Source organism: Agelaius tricolor, unplaced genomic scaffold, assembly GCF_023055355.1.
Source record: "Agelaius tricolor isolate 1412-34295 unplaced genomic scaffold, bAgeTri1.0.p SCAF_22, whole genome shotgun sequence".
NCBI classification, from domain to species: Eukaryota; Metazoa; Chordata; class Aves; order Passeriformes; family Icteridae; genus Agelaius; species Agelaius tricolor.
Genome location: NW_027269282.1, coordinates 10759545 through 10777703, shown reverse-complemented (window position 1 = coordinate 10777703; position 18159 = coordinate 10759545). Strand labels below are relative to the sequence as shown.

Here is an 18159-nt window from a genome sequence, read left to right as displayed (position 1 = left end):
CACGCTGAAACCTCAGGAGGCAGGAGCTGTAGGTGGCCAGCACTGCAGGAGGCAGGGCTTGCTCCAGTGAACAGCTGCCAGAGGCAGCAAATTGGGAATTTGAACACTTGTGTTGAGGAACTGATGTGGGGAGCTGAAGAACTCAGGGCACAGAGGGGTGAAAGGCTCCAGGTGCAGCCCTGGTGAGGGTGAGCTGATTCATTTCAGGGAAACTGAGGCACGTGCCAGGTTTGGTCCTTCAGCTGCAGAGAGAACCAGCACAAGAGATGTTTGCTCACTGCTGGCTTGGCAGGTATCTCAGACATTTTAGACTGCAAATCTTTAAAATCTGAAGGGCCTTCACCTGCGGGTGTTCAAAAATCTGCTACTGCTCCAAGGGCTACTTTTTTTAAGATCCAAATTTTCTTCATTTTTCATGTCTCCTGTATTTTCTTTACTTCCAGGAATGCTCCATCAAGGATTTTCCCACAGGCAACAATAAATCCAGCTCATGGTTGTAGTGACAAAACCTGAAGGAAATTATGATCTTCAGTTATCCCTTGCTTTCTTGGGATTCAGAAGACCTTAAGGACCTTGTCATCCCCATATCCTCCCAAAACCTCAAGGAAACCTCTAACAGCAGCCCTGGGCTCACCTTGCCTTCCCCTCAAACCTCAGGAGGCAAACCAGCCATGCTGGCTTGGCTTTACACCTAAACTGGGACTAAAATAGCACCAAAAGTTCCTGGTCTTATGAGATAAACTGGGAAACAAATAAAGAAGGTAACCGAGGTAATCCAAGCTACTCACACATGGCTCCAGGTGAGACTGAAGGACAGTGGAGAGAGTTTGGTCAGGTTTGCATCCAGGCATGGGGAGAAATTCCAACAGCCCAGTGTTTGCTTTCTGGTTGATTTAAAAGGACAAGGCAAGAGGGGATGTGTGGAATGCAACTGATTAGAATGAGGAGCTTGAACAATATCCTGAGATTGTTTTGGTACATGGAGCTGTTCACAAAGCTTTGTGAGGGTAGCCAAAAACTGGTTGTCATTAAGTCCAAGAACCACTGAAATATTGAATTTTATTTTTTATAAAAATATTTTATATACTTTGAAACATGCACATTGTTAAAAATGCACATTGTTATTTAGCTCCATCCAGGCCTGGCTTTCCTAACATATTTATCCTGATTTTCCCTGGAGCAACCAATCTCCACACACATGCTGCAGATTTTCTGCTTTGCCATTGAACCCATTTCCCAGAATAAGCTGGGCTGGTTCCTGGCTGTCCTTGAAGCATTTCCACACCAGCCCAGGTTCAATGAGCAGAGGCAACACAAAGGGCTCAGGCCTGCAGGTCAGGGGGATGCAAACACTTGCAGAATGCCAAAGTTTTTTCATGGAATCACAAAAAGTTGAAGGGACCTCAAAAACCACCAAGTTCCAATCCCCCACCACCATCAGGGACACTGCCCATGTAACACATGCATTTTAAAACCCATCAGGAAGAATATTAAAGTATAAATATTTTTTTTTCTCTGAACTAGAATCTCTCAAAGTTACTCCACGTTAAGGATAAGGAAAATGCACACATTGACATGCAAAGCCCTGAGAATATTATTCCAGAAAAGCATCTCTAGGTGAGTCACAATAGGAAATACAGATGCCCAAAATGTGCATGCAGTGCTGTTCATTGTGGTTTAGAAATCATTTTACGTGTTTAAAGTCAATTTGAATGTGACTGTAAGGGGCGGCAGCAGCAATTCCCAGCATCTACAATTTTGTTTTTGTATTTTATCGAATGTATTTGGGAAAAGAATTGCCTTCCCTTGCTCCAGTGTGAAAATGAAATGAAATGAAATGAAATGAGACTCACCCTTGCACAGCAGAGCAGAAGCCTGGCTGTTGGACAGGAGGTGGTGCCACCACATTCTCATCAGCAGGGACATCCACCCCTCCTGCAGACACCCAGGTGTGCACTGCAGGGAACAGGGGACAGCTGGAGAGGGAGGGACAGTGCCAAAGTCACCCGTGGAGAGCACAACACAAGTTCTCCAAAGCCCTGGGCCTCCTCTGGGTGCTTCTTGTGGTGAAAAGACACTTCCTTTCTTCTCCACTAATCCTGCTTTGCGGGAGCAGCCAGTCCCAGCTGTTTTCTCCAGAGTTTGTTCCACCCAGGGCAGGTCAGAGCTCAGCAGGTCCTGGGCAAACAGGAGTGCATCCAACACACCTGCTGGGACCCAGCTGGAGGAGCATTCCTCACACCAGGAGTTTGTTCTGACCAGCAAATCCAAGCTCCAGGCGTGGGCTGCTGTCCTGGCTGTGGGAGTCAGGAGGCTGGAGTGGCCTAGTTCTGGTAAAAGAGGCACTTTCGGGGTGAAATGTTCAATCTTCTCATCCCTGGAAGAAAATGTCTCATCAAAATTTTATACAGCCTTGGGATCTTGGTGTTTCATCAACAAGGCCTTTCCAGATGCATAAATAAGTAAAGACTGGAATATCACAAATTGCTGGTCCAGAGGAAAAATGAAAAGTAGATTAAAAAAGAAAAAATAATGAAAAAAAAATCAAGCATTTACTCAAAATTTATGAACATTTATATACACATTTGGGAGTTTTTCCAACAGCAATACTGTTGCTCTTGCAGGAAATAAAAGTAACTGGGAATTTCCTACATCACTCCTCCTTTCTCCTTGGGGTATTTCACCTTTGAGCTGAGCTCCTGAATGTCTTTCTGGGATAAGGGGTGCAGGGTGTGGGGATAGGTCACCTCAGATAGGGTTTTAGGGACCTCCTAAACTGATATAGCAACCCTGCATTCCATGGGATGGGAATTGATGACCCAAGTGGTCTTTTCTAACTTCTTATTTAATAAAATTAGTGAAAGAAATGTTTGCTGCTCTGGGGCTCTTTTTAACTGCCAGGATGAAGCTCTTACATAATAAAGAGAAGATTTTAATTGGCCATAATAATGTAAAAGAAGGTTTGATCTCTTCATACTCATCAACCACCTCCCTAGTGAAAAAACCATTTTTTTCTTTACAAGAGCAATAGACAAAAATTTCTGGTGGTAGTGAGGTTTTTTCAGTCTATCCATACAGAAAGTCCAGTTATACACTGCCCCATCCCTGGAACTGTCCCAGGCCAGGTTGGATGGGGTCCTGAGCACCTGATCTAGTGGTGGTTTGCCTGCCCATGGCAGGGGGTTGGAACAACATGAGCCTTGCTGTCCCTCACAACCCAAACCATTCTGTGATTCCATTAAAAAAATGTAATTTTTCAAAATTTTTAAGAAAATTACAAGCTTTTAAGAAAAGAGAGATTTGGGCTGCTAAAGTACTCTAGAGTGCCTCAAACACTGCATTTATTCCTATGCATTATTTTCCATCCTTCCCAAATATCCTTGAAATTATTCAGAATCCTCTGTTTCTCATGGCCCTGCAGTGCTGCTTGCTGGGCTAACACACAGTGGTAGAGAGGAATTATCAACTGCAGGGTGGTTACCCCACCCCAGAAGACAAAAATAACCCAGGCTGCTCTTAATGGAGTCCTTGGGGTGGATTAGAGTGAAACGACACTGAACAATCTGTTTGTAAATATACACATGGAGAGTTTATTGTAGAAAATTGGGTTGCACAGGAAAACAGGCATGGAGCTGTTGGGGTTGCTGTTATCCATGGGAATATGGCAATATAAAAGCATAAAAACATCACTTGAGAAAATGTAGAAGAAGGAAGGGATGAAAACAGACAGATCTCACCACCTGTAAGCCTTGTGATGAGACTTGTAGCAGTTTTGATGAATGTTGGTCACAGCTGCAGTCTGGATCCATGGGGTGGTGGGAGAAATCCCAAAGAAGCAGGAGGCAGAAAGCCCCAGGAGCATCTGTTGGCTTCATATCACCCAGTTTTAATGGGAACACCCAGGTACCTCCCCTGGGGCAGGGAGATTCACCTGGATGATGGAATGCTGTGGGTCAGACGCTTCAGGAGCCTTTGGCACCTTCCAAGGGGATTCAGCTGGTGCCACATCAGTGCAGCTGGGTCAGCTGTGGCCCATCAGAGAGGGCAACACCTTCAGGCCATGTATGAATTTCCCACAGCTGAGGACAAGACTCAGTTCCTGCCTGCCAGGGCTCTCCTCTTTCCTTTTCTCCTTCATCACCAGCTCTGGTCTGACATGGGCTGAGCTCTGCATCATTCTACAGAGGATGGGATTCAGCCAAAGCATCTCTAGGACATTCATTCTGTACAGAACTGAAAAATGTCAGTTTGACTGAGCACTTCTGCACAAGGTTCTTGGACCATGGTGTGTCTACAAAGCAAAAGATCTCTAAAAACCATTTGGTCACATAAGAAATTCTATATTTTCAGATAATTACAGATTAATTAAATGAAAAAAATATTGTATAAAACATGTGAACTGCTGCTAATGCCGTGTACTGAAAAATGCAAACTCCAAACCCACGAAATATGAGATTAATTAAAATAAAACATTAGTGCTTTTTCTGAAACTTGCATTTCCCTGTTTCCTACTTCATTTTCATGCTTGCCTTCCCAGCCACATAGGCTAGAAATGAACCTCTTTTTAAAAGAAAGTTGAGACTTTTACACCTTAAATAAGTTCAGCTGAAGGAGCCCTAAAGAAAACATTCATTCCCAGGTGAGCTGTAATGAAACCTGCCATGGCTGGCACAGGCTGCTCTCCAGGCTGGCTCCTGGGAGGGCTGGGGGTCTCCTGGTGCCTGGCTCATCTCCAGCCCTCTGCCAGGTCAAGGCAAACACTGGAAGCCAAGGCAGTGAACAAACCCCGTGGTTTTGTTTATTCATTACTCTTTTTTTATCTGTTTATTCATTACTGCCTCATTATTTATTTGTTTATTCATTGCTGCCTCATTATTTACCCCATTACTGCTGCAGGTGATTGGGCTCCTCAGGTAGAGTTCCCCAAAGCCAAGCATTTGCATCCATCTGTTTTCACAAGGTTCTGCTCAGGCTTTGACCCTAAACCAACACATTTCTGTGCTTTTACCATGACAAACACCATTTAAATAAAAAATGCCCTTTCTGTTCTAACACCTGAGACTCTCAGGAAATACCAAATCTGTGCTGAGCTAAAGGAGGAGGAAGTGCCAGCACAGGAAAATAGAGCAGGCCTTGAATCAATTAGCACCACATGGTTTTATTTAATGCATTTATTATGGTTTCTACTCAAAAGCCAGCCCTTGCCCAGTTACATAAAGCTATCATTTTCTGGATGGCAGGACTGGAACTGTCTCTATAAAATCTGATATTATTTTAGTTCATTATTCCAAGAAATGTTACTCTTTACTTTTGCTAAGCTCAAGGAAGCAGAAAGAGGCTGACACAGTTTGGAAGAAAACAGGCATGAATTTTGTAAAGCAGTGATTGTATGGGTGAAGTGAAATGTACAGAGAGACACTGTCACAATTCCAGGTGCCATCGTGTTGAGTTGGACACCACTCATGGAGAAAATGGGACAAACACACAAATCAAGTTAATTTATTAATCTATTAATTACACAATCCATTAAAACCCAAACTTTAATTTTTATCCCTGCTCCTTCCCAGTCCCTCAAGGCAACCTCCTGGAGGGTGGTGGATCTGGTGCTGAGAGCCTGGGAGGGAAATCCTGAGTTTTCAACCTATCTACCAATTACAGTCTTTCTAAACTCAGAGGAAAATTTTGTTCCATATTAATTTTCTACAGATTTTTTTTAAAAAAGTGATATATGAAGCCAGTGAACATCAGCCTTTGACAATTGTATCCAAATTCTGTAATTTTTAAATATGCTTTTGATCCTCTCTGAAAGTGGAATCATGTGAATCCTGAGTTATCTGCCTTGGCATTGAGGAGTTGATACCAATGTACAGCCACAGATTTGTGTCAGCTGGAGATCCAGCATTGGGGATGTTCCCATATCCTAAGAATATTCTAGTGCTCATTGTGTCCCTGCCCTTCCCTTCTTATTTCCTCCAACTCTTCCTTATTTTTCCTGACCTTTTGTTGCCACTTCTCTTCCCCTTAACACAAATTCCCATAATCAGTTATATCATACTTATTTTGGGGTTTGTACTGTAGGTTTAATTTCAGAATGTACATTTCCATATATTTTCTATACAAAATGCCATATACTTCTGTAAACTTTGGCTTACGTGGAGTATAAAAGGAATAAAGTCAGATTATTAGAAATTTTGAATTTAGATTTAAAAATTAAAGGAAGAGTATACATATTAAAAAAAAAAAAAAGGAAGAAATCAGCATTTGAACACATCCTCCTGAAATCTCCTGTCTCCTTGTTCTTCTTCATGGTTGAACTGTCAAAACCCTCTACAAAATGATCTGTGGATCTACTTTCTTTGCAGAGCTGACATTTTTCAGCTGGAAACAAGCACAGAAGCAGCAGTTTGTGTTACTGTTGAATATAGGACCAGTCTCACTGATTTCCAAGGTGTTACCTGAGCAATATGTGACTTTTTGATATAATTTTTTTAAGAAAAAAAAAAGAAAATTCAAATTAAAATCTGAACTGAAATCTCTATTTTAATGAAAATCACTTTCAAGGCCTGACCCCACTCTGCCTCATTCCTGACAGTGCTACAGACTGAGACCTCATAACTGAGAAATTGTTTATTTAAATCACCACAAAATCACAAATAACTGCAAATAAAGTACTTGAAGTTTCCAATTGTTCAGGACCAGAACCACAACCACAGCCTGACTTTTAAGTCCATGGTTTCAGTCCAAGTTAGTTAAATAGAACATGAGTTGGTTAAACAGAACAGTGGGGTTTTGAGGATATTTTCTTTGGGAATTCCTGCAGTAGTTACTGTGGAATAGCACATAACATAATCACAACCTTCCAAGTGTTAATTGCTCTAAAAAGCAGGATAAAGATTATATTCCTGACATGCAGCCAACTTGGAAATTATCCTCTTATTAAAGCTCTAACCTGAGAAAAGAAAACCTGTGACTCAGGACTCATGAGAACATTAAAAAATACAGTAGGATCTTTTCTACTTTTTGTTCCCTCTTTCCTTCAGGGATAACAATAACAGCAATAACAACAACACAGGTTCTACCATTTTTAAAACTGAATATGTTTCCTTAGTTGCATCATAATGACTTTGCTTGGATTGCCTGGACTCGACATGGCACCTTATAATGAGCTTTTTTATTAGTGTTTAAGGTTAATTATCTTTTTTTTTCTTTCCAATCAGAAAATTGGACTAATTTTACTTTTTTTTGGATGAAAATCCAGATGAAACTACTGGCACATATGTCACTGACTGGAGCACTGTAACAGCCCAGGATGCTGTGTCACACCATGGGCTTGTTCTCCACAGAGAGCAGCATCTTCTGCTGGGCACCTCAGAGACTGCAGGGGCCAAACTGGGGAAGGCTTTGCTTCCTTTTTTTAGGGGAATCAACCAGGACCAGGATTGAAACCTGTACAGATTGAGGAATGCCACTGAAACCTCTCTGCTGGGCTGAACTTCTTTGCTTTTCTTTACTTCACTTAAAGAGCATATCTGGATGTGCTTTTTTTTGTTCCTGGGATAACCTCTGGAAAGCCTAGACTGACTGCAAGCAACAAACCATATTTTATTAATGTAATGTACCATGGGTTATTACCAAGAAATGGTAGCAAATTCAGAAAAATCTGTTCATGTTTAAATAAAATAAACGAGCCGGGTTTGAGATTTGCAAAAGCTTTTAAATAATATTTCTGTCTCAGAAGGTGCATTTTTTCATGCTGATAGATATGAGAAATAACCTTATGGAAGTTGCTGGAGAAAAATGAACAAAGGGGAAGAACAAAGGAAAGTAATCTGAAGCAGAAACCACAGCCTCATGGTAAGGGAAAAAAGGAAGTGTCTGTTGTTTCTTGTAAGTGAAATTTATCTGTTATACTGACATTTTGAGGCTGTAGTTGGAGGTCCTTTGAGAGTAAATATTATTACACAAAGAAAAAGAAATGGTAGGGTCCTGACAACACAAGTTGTCAGCAATTTGATTCATTGCCTCAAGTAATTCTTGCATGTAAACAGAAGCCCCCCAAACCCACTCCCACACACTGCTGAGAATGTTCTGTGTTTTGTTTTGTCAGCTGGATGAAAAGCCATGCCACAGTTTGTTTAAAGAAAAAGCTTTTTATTTCACAAAACATACTCCTCAGGAAGCCACCAGAGACCAGCCTGTCGAGCAGAAAGTACAACAAACAGATCCAGGGTAATCCTTACCCTGAGAATACCAGGGTAAGCAAAATACATTTTCCAACATAAAAAAATCTCTGCCTTCCTTGGACATATTGTGTGATGAAGCCACCATGGATTTACCTTCTAAAATATGAACAGGGATCTTCAAGAAAAGAAAGTTTAATTACTGTTTATCCCCTTGAGTGTGTTCTGGGGGTGTTATTGATTCTCTGGTTTTGTATCCACACCAAGAGTGGCTGAATTCAGGGATATTCCCACACAAGGAGAAGCATCGTGGTGCTCCTTGAAGACCCATGAGAAAGGACTTGTTCATCAGAGTCAGCAGCTGACTGAAGACAAAACATGGGAACTATGGAATAGTTTGGGTGGGAAGGGACCTTAAATCCCACCCAGTGCCACCCCAGCCATGGCAGGGACACCTTCCACTGTCCCAGGTGCTCCCAGCCCCAATGTCCAGCCTGGCCTTGGGCACTGCCAGGGATCCAGGGGCAGCCACAGATGCTCTGAGCCCCCTATTCCATTGAAAAAACCTCTGCCATTGATGTACTGGTGACATTTTCCTGGTCAGTTGTGGTATCTTTGCCTTTAAATGCTCCCCACTCCACATACTTGTGTTCCCATCCCCGTTGGAATCTGCCAGACTCATTTCAGACTCATCCTTTGCTGCTCAGTGGTGCTCAGAAAAGTCAAAGCAGCCAGAAAGTTCCAGCTCCTCCAAGAGAACAGTAAATAGGACACCCCAACTTGAATTACCCTGTTGGATCCTGGGAACATTTTGAATACTTCTGGCTTGGTGTTGTACCAAAACGTCGAAATTGTTCAGACGCATTAATTAAAAAAAATAGAGAACAATCCCTTTCTTTTCTAACTGGAGCAGATCAAAAAACACTCTCACATCTATTTTTCTTGTCCAAGTCCCAGACAACATCCCTCAACTTTGTGTTCTTGGTTTTGTGAGACTGAAATCAGACAAAGAGTGAAAAGCAGCCAAATATGGAATAAACATTTTTCAGGGAAGGCAACTTTGAGAGTCAATCCATGATAACTTCCTGAATTACAGTCTTCTTAAACTCTGAGGAAAATTTTGTTCCATAGTAATTTTCTACAGATTTTTTTTAAAAAGTGATATATAAAGCCAGTGAACATCAGCCTTTGACAATTGTATCCAAATTCTGTAATTTTTAAATATGCTTTTGATCCACTCTGAATGTGGAATCATGTGAATAATCTCTTATTCAATTAAAATATTATTTTTATTAAAAATGGGTGTTTCCATTAATTTTTTTCCTCTCTTTTTGCAATTGGCTCAAAGCCTGTAAAGGCAACTCTGCTTGTGGGCTGCATGGGCTTTGTCCCAAGAGAGAATTCTGCCAGCTTATCATTCCAGTAAAGAATTTATATTAGAATATAAGGTACAGACAGGCAAAAAAGAACTTGATTTTGATGTTTCAGAAGAAAAAAAATAATTCAGATGACAAGTCATTCAGGCTAAAGAACAATGACCAGACTGAAAGGAAAAGTTTCTCCCCTGGGTAAAAGCCTAAGCTGGTGAGGATTTGCATTCAGCAGTTTCAAAGCATGCTCATTTTGGTTGGTTTTTTTTTTTTCTTTTTTGCATAAAAGTCTGAATGTTCTGCAGAGAGATTGAAGCCAGCATCTCACTGAGCCTTTTTCAGCAGAGATCTTTGCCACCATCTACTGAGGGGGATTTTCACTGCCAGGGAAAGCAGGAGACTCCAGTTCAAACACAGCTCTCTGCAAAGGCAGCTGCCATTCCTCCCCTCATTTCTGAACCTGAGATTGATCCATTTTCCCCTCATTTGTGGAAAAGTCTCCTGACTTCTGTAATTAAAGCATTTTAACCAGAGGATGGGAGAGAGAAGAAAACAGAGGCAGACAGGGTAAAATCATTTGCCTAACCTTTATTCCTTAATTCAGATGGAGACCTTGAGGAGACCTCAGAGCCCCTTCCAGCACCAAAAGAGGCTGCAAAAGAGCTGGAGAGGGACTTTGGACAGGGGCAGGAGTGACAGAGCACAGGGAATGGCTTCCCACTGCCAGAGAGCAGGTTTGGATGGGATATTGGGAAGAAATTCTTCCCTGTGAGAGTGGGCAGGCCCTGGCCCAGAGCAGCTGTGGCTGCCCCTGGATCCCTGGCAGTGCCCAAGGCCAGGCTGGACATTGGGGCTGGGAGCACCTGGGACAGTGGAAGGTGTCCCTGCCCATGGCAGAGGTTGAAACTAAATGAGCTTTAAGGTCCCTTCCAACCCAAACCCCTCTGTGATTATGTAATTCTATATAATAATATAGATTATATCATTCCATGTAATTCCCACCTTCCCACCACAAGTTTCAGCAAGATCCCAGCATTTCTCCCAAGCCACATCAAAGCATCTTTCAACCCAACAATGTCAGCACACAGCAGAGCCCTCTGCTCCATCAGTGCCACCTCCACAAAGCTCCAGTGCTGGGACAAGCTGGGGGACAACCTGCTTGCTTTCATTCTGCACTTCTGTGACACTCAGGGGGACAAGAATGAGCAAGCCAAAAGTCTGGGAATTCCTCTGAGTGCACGTGGGGAAATCATCAGGTCTCAGATCAGCACCTCAATCCGTCCCTTGGCATGGGAGAGGCATTCCATGGCATTCCATAGCATTCCATAGCATTCCATGGCATTTCCTGGCATTTCTTGGCATTCCATGGCACAGCTGGCTGATAGTGATAACTGCAGCAGCACAAGGTTGACAATGGCTATAAAGAATTGTTCCCTGCACATTTCAAAACCTGCGTCACTTGGACAAAAATTGTTATTTTCTTTCCCACTGACTGATTCCAGAGAGTCCCTGGAGCCTGCTGGGTCCCCAAGCTGGTGAGCTCATGATACTTTTAATAATCAGCATTTATTTCCATGTGGCTTGGCTGACAGACAGACTGACAGGATTTACCTGCAGGGCAGAAATTGCTCTGAAACTGTAACAGCAGCATGAGGGATTGCTGTGCAGAGGTGCTGGTTCTGTCTGCAGGGGCAGCGCTGCTCTGTGCCAGGGCAGGATGAGAGGTGGGCTGAGAAGCTGAGCTAGAAAAAAAAACAGTGTTTCTATTTTTTGGGGTTTTTTCTTGGTTTTTTTTTTTTTTGTTTTTGTTTTTGTTTTTTTTGTTTGTTTGGTTTTTTGTTTTGTTTTGTTGTTTGTTTTTTGTTTGTTTGTTTTTGTGGGGGTTTTTTTTGTTTGTTTGTTTTTTGTTTTTTGTTTTTTTTTTTTTTCCCCAGGAAGCAAGATCTCTCAGCTGGGGGGTTTTGCTGGAAGGTGACCAGAACAACAAATGGGATTATTTAATATATTTCTTTTAGTTTTTGTATTTTGGGTGCTTTAAATCAACTGTACCAGATTTCTGCCCTTCACAGCCATGGCAGTGCAGCTGCCTTGAGGTGGCTCAGCAGTGACAGCCTCTCTGGGGGTCATGCCAGCATCCTTTGGGGGTCTTCAAGCCACCACAGACACCTGGGGGATCGGGGGACCCTGAGCCTGGCCAGTGGGCCCCCATTTCAGACCTCACAAGAAGGGGGCTCATGAACACCCATTGCAAGGGGTGAGGGAGGGTTGGAACCCTGGGTGCTGGGAATTTCAGATTTTCTGTGCTGCCAGGTGCAGACTCCCAAGAGAACACTGCACTGACCTGAGGCCGTGGAGAAGCTTCCAGAATGGAATGATGGAACTGGGATTGTGGGTGTGGAGTTTGGATAGAAGTGTGTGATGTCACAGGGTGGAAAACTCAGAGTTTAAGGGTTTAGAATATAGTAATATATATAAAGGAAGATGGAGGTCTTAGGGCAGAGGATGATCCTTCTTCTCTACCTTCTTCTTCTCCTTCTTCTCCATGGGTTTGGGTGGTTTTGTGTAATCGGATAAAAAAGTCCACATTGTGAGGCATGGTTGGTTATTTGGGTTAAAAGTAAAAATAATTGAGGTGTCAATTCTTAATTGGACAGTTTATCCTTAAAAGGCCTTGTAGAGAGAGAGATGGGGTTCCATTTTTAGTTTGTTGAAGTGCTGTAGAACTCAGGGTTTGTGAGACTGCAACATAGATAAGAGCTAACAAACATCTGAGTCAAAACAAGAAATTCCATCTCACACATTTAATCCCAACCCTGGCATAAAAGAAGTCAAGACTCCAGAAGGGACACTGCTGTTTCCTCCATCCCCTCTGCCTTTGTGTCCAGCCCTGCCTGCTGGAAGTAGAGAATTTCCTTTCCCCAATTTGCTCCTTCTAATTGCCACCATTTTCAGCATGAGGGTTTTAGTGTTAATTTGATTTTTGCTTCAGCCACGCTGTTTTCTTCTTATCCCCTGAACTCCCTAAGCTTTTCATCCTAGCAGAGCTGTTGGATGCTTTGTTTCTGCTAGTAAATCTAAATTATATTCCCTAACCCCATTTGTATGGAAGATTAGTAGCAAAGCATGCTGAGGAGAGGGGGTAAGTCAATCAATGAATTAACCTCCTGGTTGAATGTCACAACATGTGACAGGACAAATGCATCATGGTTTAGAAATGCAAATTTCAACAAGGGGGATTAGTGCAGCTTATAATGACCCAGAATGTTTGCCTTTAAAAAATGATGCCCCAGATGGATTCAGCCTCTGGAGCTCCAGCAATGTGCCTGCCACATGAAAAATGTGCTCCCACTGAGGAGTGCAGACTCCAGGCTCAGTATTGATTGAAATTTATCACCATGTTTCACAGGCTTTATTTAGTGCAGACAACTGGCTGAAAACAATATTTAGTTGCTTCCCAGGGCTGAGCAGAGAGGTGTGTGGGCAAAATTGTGCATGGGGAAAAAACCAAATCCTTCTTTCCAAGTCATAGAGAAGGGAGATCACTCCTGAGCCTGAAGGAGCGGCTCTGGCACAGGAGATGTGATCTGTGGCATTGGGAATGTGGCATTGGGAAATCAGCCATGGCACAGCTGGAGCCTGGGAAACTGCAGTTCTGCACCTGGGGGAGAGGAGCTGCTGATCCCTGGGGCACCTGGAGGAGCTTCTTGCTATTACTGAGGGAAGAGCATCCTGTTCCTGTCCTGGCACTCCTGAAGAAGGGACAGCTTAAGAGAATGATGAGTGAGGATCCAAAATTTGCTGTAAATGTCCCCATTTCCCTGGACTGGCCAGCTGGGGCCAGGAGCTCTTCCTGAGGACACACAATTCCCTGTTTTCCATCATGGATTGTCTCCTGGCATCCCCTTTGGCAGGCTCACACTTCTCCTCTAGCTGTGTTGAAACTGCCCCACAGGTCAATGAAACAAGAAATTAGGTTGAGGGAAAACCTCCAGCTTGCAGGAAAACTCCTTTGGATTTTACTATTTATTGATTGGCACAGTCTTATTTTTATTTTAAAATGGAAATTTTGTCAGTTATAGATTTCTGCAACTCAGAAAACACTGACTAACCTAAATGGAAATAAAGCACTTTATTAGAAAAGCTGCACTCAAGTTCTTCTTTAGAGTGTATGTACCTGTCCTGTGTATGAGAAAAACTTCAACCATCTGTGGATATATCAGAGGCAAAATGTGGCAGAAAATACAAGATGAAACTTAAGGTTTAGATTTATACTGAGATGCAGCATCCAGTGATTTAATCTAAATTAAGCTTTTGGAAAAACAGAGCAGAAAGGACAATGACTTTTATATCTTTTCAAAATAATTTCATTAATCAATTAATAATACAATCGAGATTACTTCAGTAATTTAACAACTATTTATTTCCACTACTTACAATACAGAAAATAAAAATCTGGCATCTTTCTAAAGTCATATTTTCTTGTACCAAATGCATCTGTGGTTCATGCAGACTAAAGGAGTAGAAAAAATTGAGATTAAAAACACAGAATAAAAAGTTAAGCTTGTTATTTAACAACTTCATAATAAAGGTTCTTGCTGCTCATATGACACTCACTGTTAAGTATAAAATGTGTTTTAAACTGGGACCTTTCTCCTCACCTGGGAAGTGCTGCAGCATGAGGACACTGAACTGAACTCTGCAGAGACACCCATGTTATGTACTCCACTCTCTTTTGCAGATAGACCCTGAAGAAAGAATTTCTCACTTAAAGGGAGACTAATTATATGACCTTTGCATTTTGAGGATCCATCTGGAGAATTTTAATCACTCAGACAGCATGAATGGTTCAAGTCAGCCCTACTTACAATCAATTACTGCACATAAGCAGTTTTATCATTTGCACAAGCCAGAAAGAGGCACCTTGATGGAAAAAATGCTGTTTACATTCATACTGTAATTCACTTCAGATTTATCTTTTCCCTGATTGCAATCAGGAGATCAGGATGCCAGCTCTGATCAATATTTAGTAGCAGGGACAATGCTTGGACAAGCTGGATTGAGAAGCAGTGCAAGACATTTTCTAGATCAAGAAGAAAGGCTTCCATTGACTTTTGAAAAAAAACCAACCAACATTTAGTGGGATATGAAGCACTGTGCTCTTTTACACAGCAGTCCAGAGCCATGAAGCTCCCAGAGATGCTCAGTAAAGTCATCCTGGTGCATCCTCAGAATTACTGTGCCTTTGGACAGAGCAACACAGCCAGGGGGGAAAGGCAGGGAAGGAGATGGGATGCATGAAAGAGAGGCACTGAGTGGAGAAAGTGAGCTGGGATGGCAATAGAAAAGGAATGAAAGGCATCAGTGCAAGTGTTCTGAAATGCTTGTGCTTCCTCAGCTCTGGGGAGGTTTTATATGTGCATTTCTCACAGTCATTAAGTGCCATCAGGCTCTGGAGAAGAGCTCTGCATGTTTTTCCATGAACTTGACAGCTGAAGAGCCCAGTAAGATCACTTCTCCCCTTTCAAAATGCAAATTAGATCAGAGATAACTTGATTATCTCTGCAACTTGCAAAGATGTTTTCAGTGCAAACAAGAGGCTCTCAATCTTCACTTTGTTAAGCAGAACAAATGTGAAGTTTCTCATTAGAAGGCATCTCTTCGAGGCTTTAAATTATGTATTGCTTCTTAAAAGTTCTGCTTCATTTCCTTTTCTTTGCAAAACTTACATTTTGCTATGGAACATCACATTTTACTGCCAATTCCCATTACAGTTAGGGCATCAAGCTACCACTGAATATCCTGGCTGAAGAGTTTACAGGTTTCACCAGTGATTGTCACAGTTCTTGTCAATCATCTTTATCTTCTGACACCTCACATTTGATAATATCCAGCTGCCTCAGCCATGTGGGCTGAGATTCACTGAATTTTAATGCTAAACTTATTAAAAGATATCACTGCTATGGCTGCTGCTCAACGAAGGTTTCTGTGGGGCTTCTGTGCCACTGCTCTGTCAGTAAAGTTGTTTCTTATTAAAACACTGCAAGTGAGGATGTGTAGAAGGCAAAGAGCCTTTTACAGCACCAGAAATGCAAAGAAGGTGCATTCTTTAGCTCTGGAGCAGTTCAGTAATTTTCCCTAAAATACTAACTCAGCCTCCTTGTATTTATAAAGATGAATAGATTTCACTGCTCATTATCAGAGAAGGAAATACTGACTCAGTACTGACTCACATATACGAAAACATTGCAAAAGTACAAATCAAATTGTTGGCATTGTTGGGAGTTTCAGACATAGAAACTCTTGCCTTGCTATTGCATTGCAACTAATGATAAATATCAGTTTTAGGCAGCACAAGGCAGGTCTGTATCTCCAGACTGAATGAAATTAATATTGCAATTTGGAATTGAGCTCAGCTCAGAAATGAGAGTTATCTCACCTTTGGGGCAGGGCAGATCCTTAAACCTGGGCTCATGAGGTGTCTTTGCTTCCCAGAGGAATCCAAGAGCAAGGGGAATGTATTCCATGATTCCTCTTGGAACACAGGCCATGAATCAAACCAATAGCTCATCCCTGAGGTTTTAGTAGAAGATTTTATATATATGCATATTACCAGCTGGTTCTTGCCAGAGGTCCTTTGTTGTTTTTTTAAATACTACCAGTTCAGCCACAGGAAAAAATATTAGGAAAACATTTGGGAGATTTTATTTCAAGACTTGGTTTTCACCCCAGTATCTGAAGCTGAACAAAACCATTTCCCTTAATTGCAAATCCACTTTAAGATATTCCATCACATTTTGGACAAACTGACCCAGAGCCTGACAAAGAATCTCTACCTCTCCGTGATTTCTCTGTTTTCTGCTTTTCTGCTGAGAACATCAGAGGCAGGACACAGACACCTACAGAAGATCCCTTGAAAATTCACGTGGAGGTGATCTAAAATATTATTTCTTCACGTGGCCACTGTCCCCTTTGCTGTAAGAACTTTCCATAGCACATTACAAAGCTTTTTTCAGCTCTGCTGTGATGTTGGTGACCTGTAGTGGCCGTGGAGCCTGAACATCTTGGCCCCTGTGGAGTCTGTGAGGTGGAAGTCTCTGGGAATACCTGGTGCCAGGTATCTGCATAAATATGGAGACACCAGCAGCAAAAATTGTGGATACTGACAGCCTGGTCAGAGAGAGAAAAAGTCAGATAAACTTTCCCAGGAATTGTTCTGGGGAGTTTTGAGAAGGCTGAGAGAAAGAATCAAAACAATCTTGCAGCTGGTGTTTTTGAACAGTTGTTTTCTCATAAGATATTTTACCAAAGGGTGTTTCCTTAATTAGCCAATCATGTGAGGTGTGTTGATTAAAGGAACAACCAGGTCCACCTGTGTCAGAACAGTGTTTAAAAAGGAATGGGTTCCTAATAGAATTACTATTAGCCTCCTGAAGAGATCTGGAGTGTGTCATTCATCCATCCATTCCTGACTCAACAGTGACAAAAAACTGGGTGGGATATTCCCTAGTACAGAGCACCAAACCTGTTCAGATTTCAGGAGATGAGCACTTCCCCTTCCTGAACCAGCAACTTTGATTTGATCAGCTTCTGCATCCAAACCTGCAGCCAGAAATTCCTGTGATGGGCTTAGGGAAATCTACAGTAGGAATAAAAAATAGCAACACACTGCTGATGTGAAATGCATGATGGTTTTATTTCCAGAGACAGACTCTGCCATCAGATGACAACAGCCATGAGTGAAGCCAGGAGGTGGTTAAAAGCAGCATTTATGGGATAAACATCACCCAGGCCTTCTGCCCCTACTGCTGATCATGTGGGAAACACGCTGGTAGGGCTGGGGGCCTTACAGAATTTGTAGTTCTATATTCCTGCATGGGGGAAAATTAAATATTTTTCTGTTGTGACAGCTGTAGAAAATGCTTAGATGTACTCTTTAATTTTCTCCATCTATCAGCTCAGATTGTTTTTAAATGGGCATCTTAGGGGAGCCATATGCTCAGAGACATTCTCAGTACATTGCTCAGTCAAACCCAACTGCACTTGCTCCTTAGCAGGCTAATTTTTCACTGTGATGCTGATTTCTGATGGAGCTTCCCAGCAGTTGCTCATTGTGCAAGAGCCACTTCAGTGAACTCCAAGCTCATATGGCAGAAGAGCTCTTCCCACTTCCTTCTAATTGCTGCAGACCTCTCCAAATGCCAAGGATGCACACAGGTTCTGAGCAGTGACAATGCACTCAGGTTTTCTGCTGCTGAGCAGATCAAAGCAGAAGATTGTTGTGAGGTGCTGTATTCATTATTTGAAGGAGTCTTTCCTTTGTCACCAGACTCATAAACGTGGCTGGATCTGCCTTTAGCTCCCAGAGGGGCAATGGGTCCTTCTCACCCCTCTGAGCACTCAGCAAGGTCTGTGAGCTCCCCCCTACCTTCCCCTTTCATCTGTTAGGTTTCCTCAGTGGGATTCAAGCCTTGCAGAATTCAGAATTTGAAGAAGATCCTGCCTCACATCCCTTTGTGTGTGAAGAGCTGCACCTTTCTTTTATTTCCAAAAAGAGCAGTTAGCTCTGAGAAGTTGCTGGCACTGAAATGCCCACAGTTGTTATGAGAGAT

The 18159-nt window shown here is 42.3% G+C and overlaps 1 long non-coding RNA gene across 1 annotated transcript in view; it reads left to right on the top strand.

The window, feature by feature from the left end:
- The first annotated feature begins 10338 nt into the window (after positions 1–10338).
- The window catches only part of LOC139599212 (uncharacterized), a 432267-nt gene continuing 424446 nt past the window's right edge, over positions 10339–18159 (top strand). The window contains exon 1 of the long non-coding RNA XR_011682189.1: positions 10339–10428. This is a non-coding gene — a long non-coding RNA (uncharacterized lncRNA). The remainder of the gene's footprint in view (positions 10429–18159) is intronic.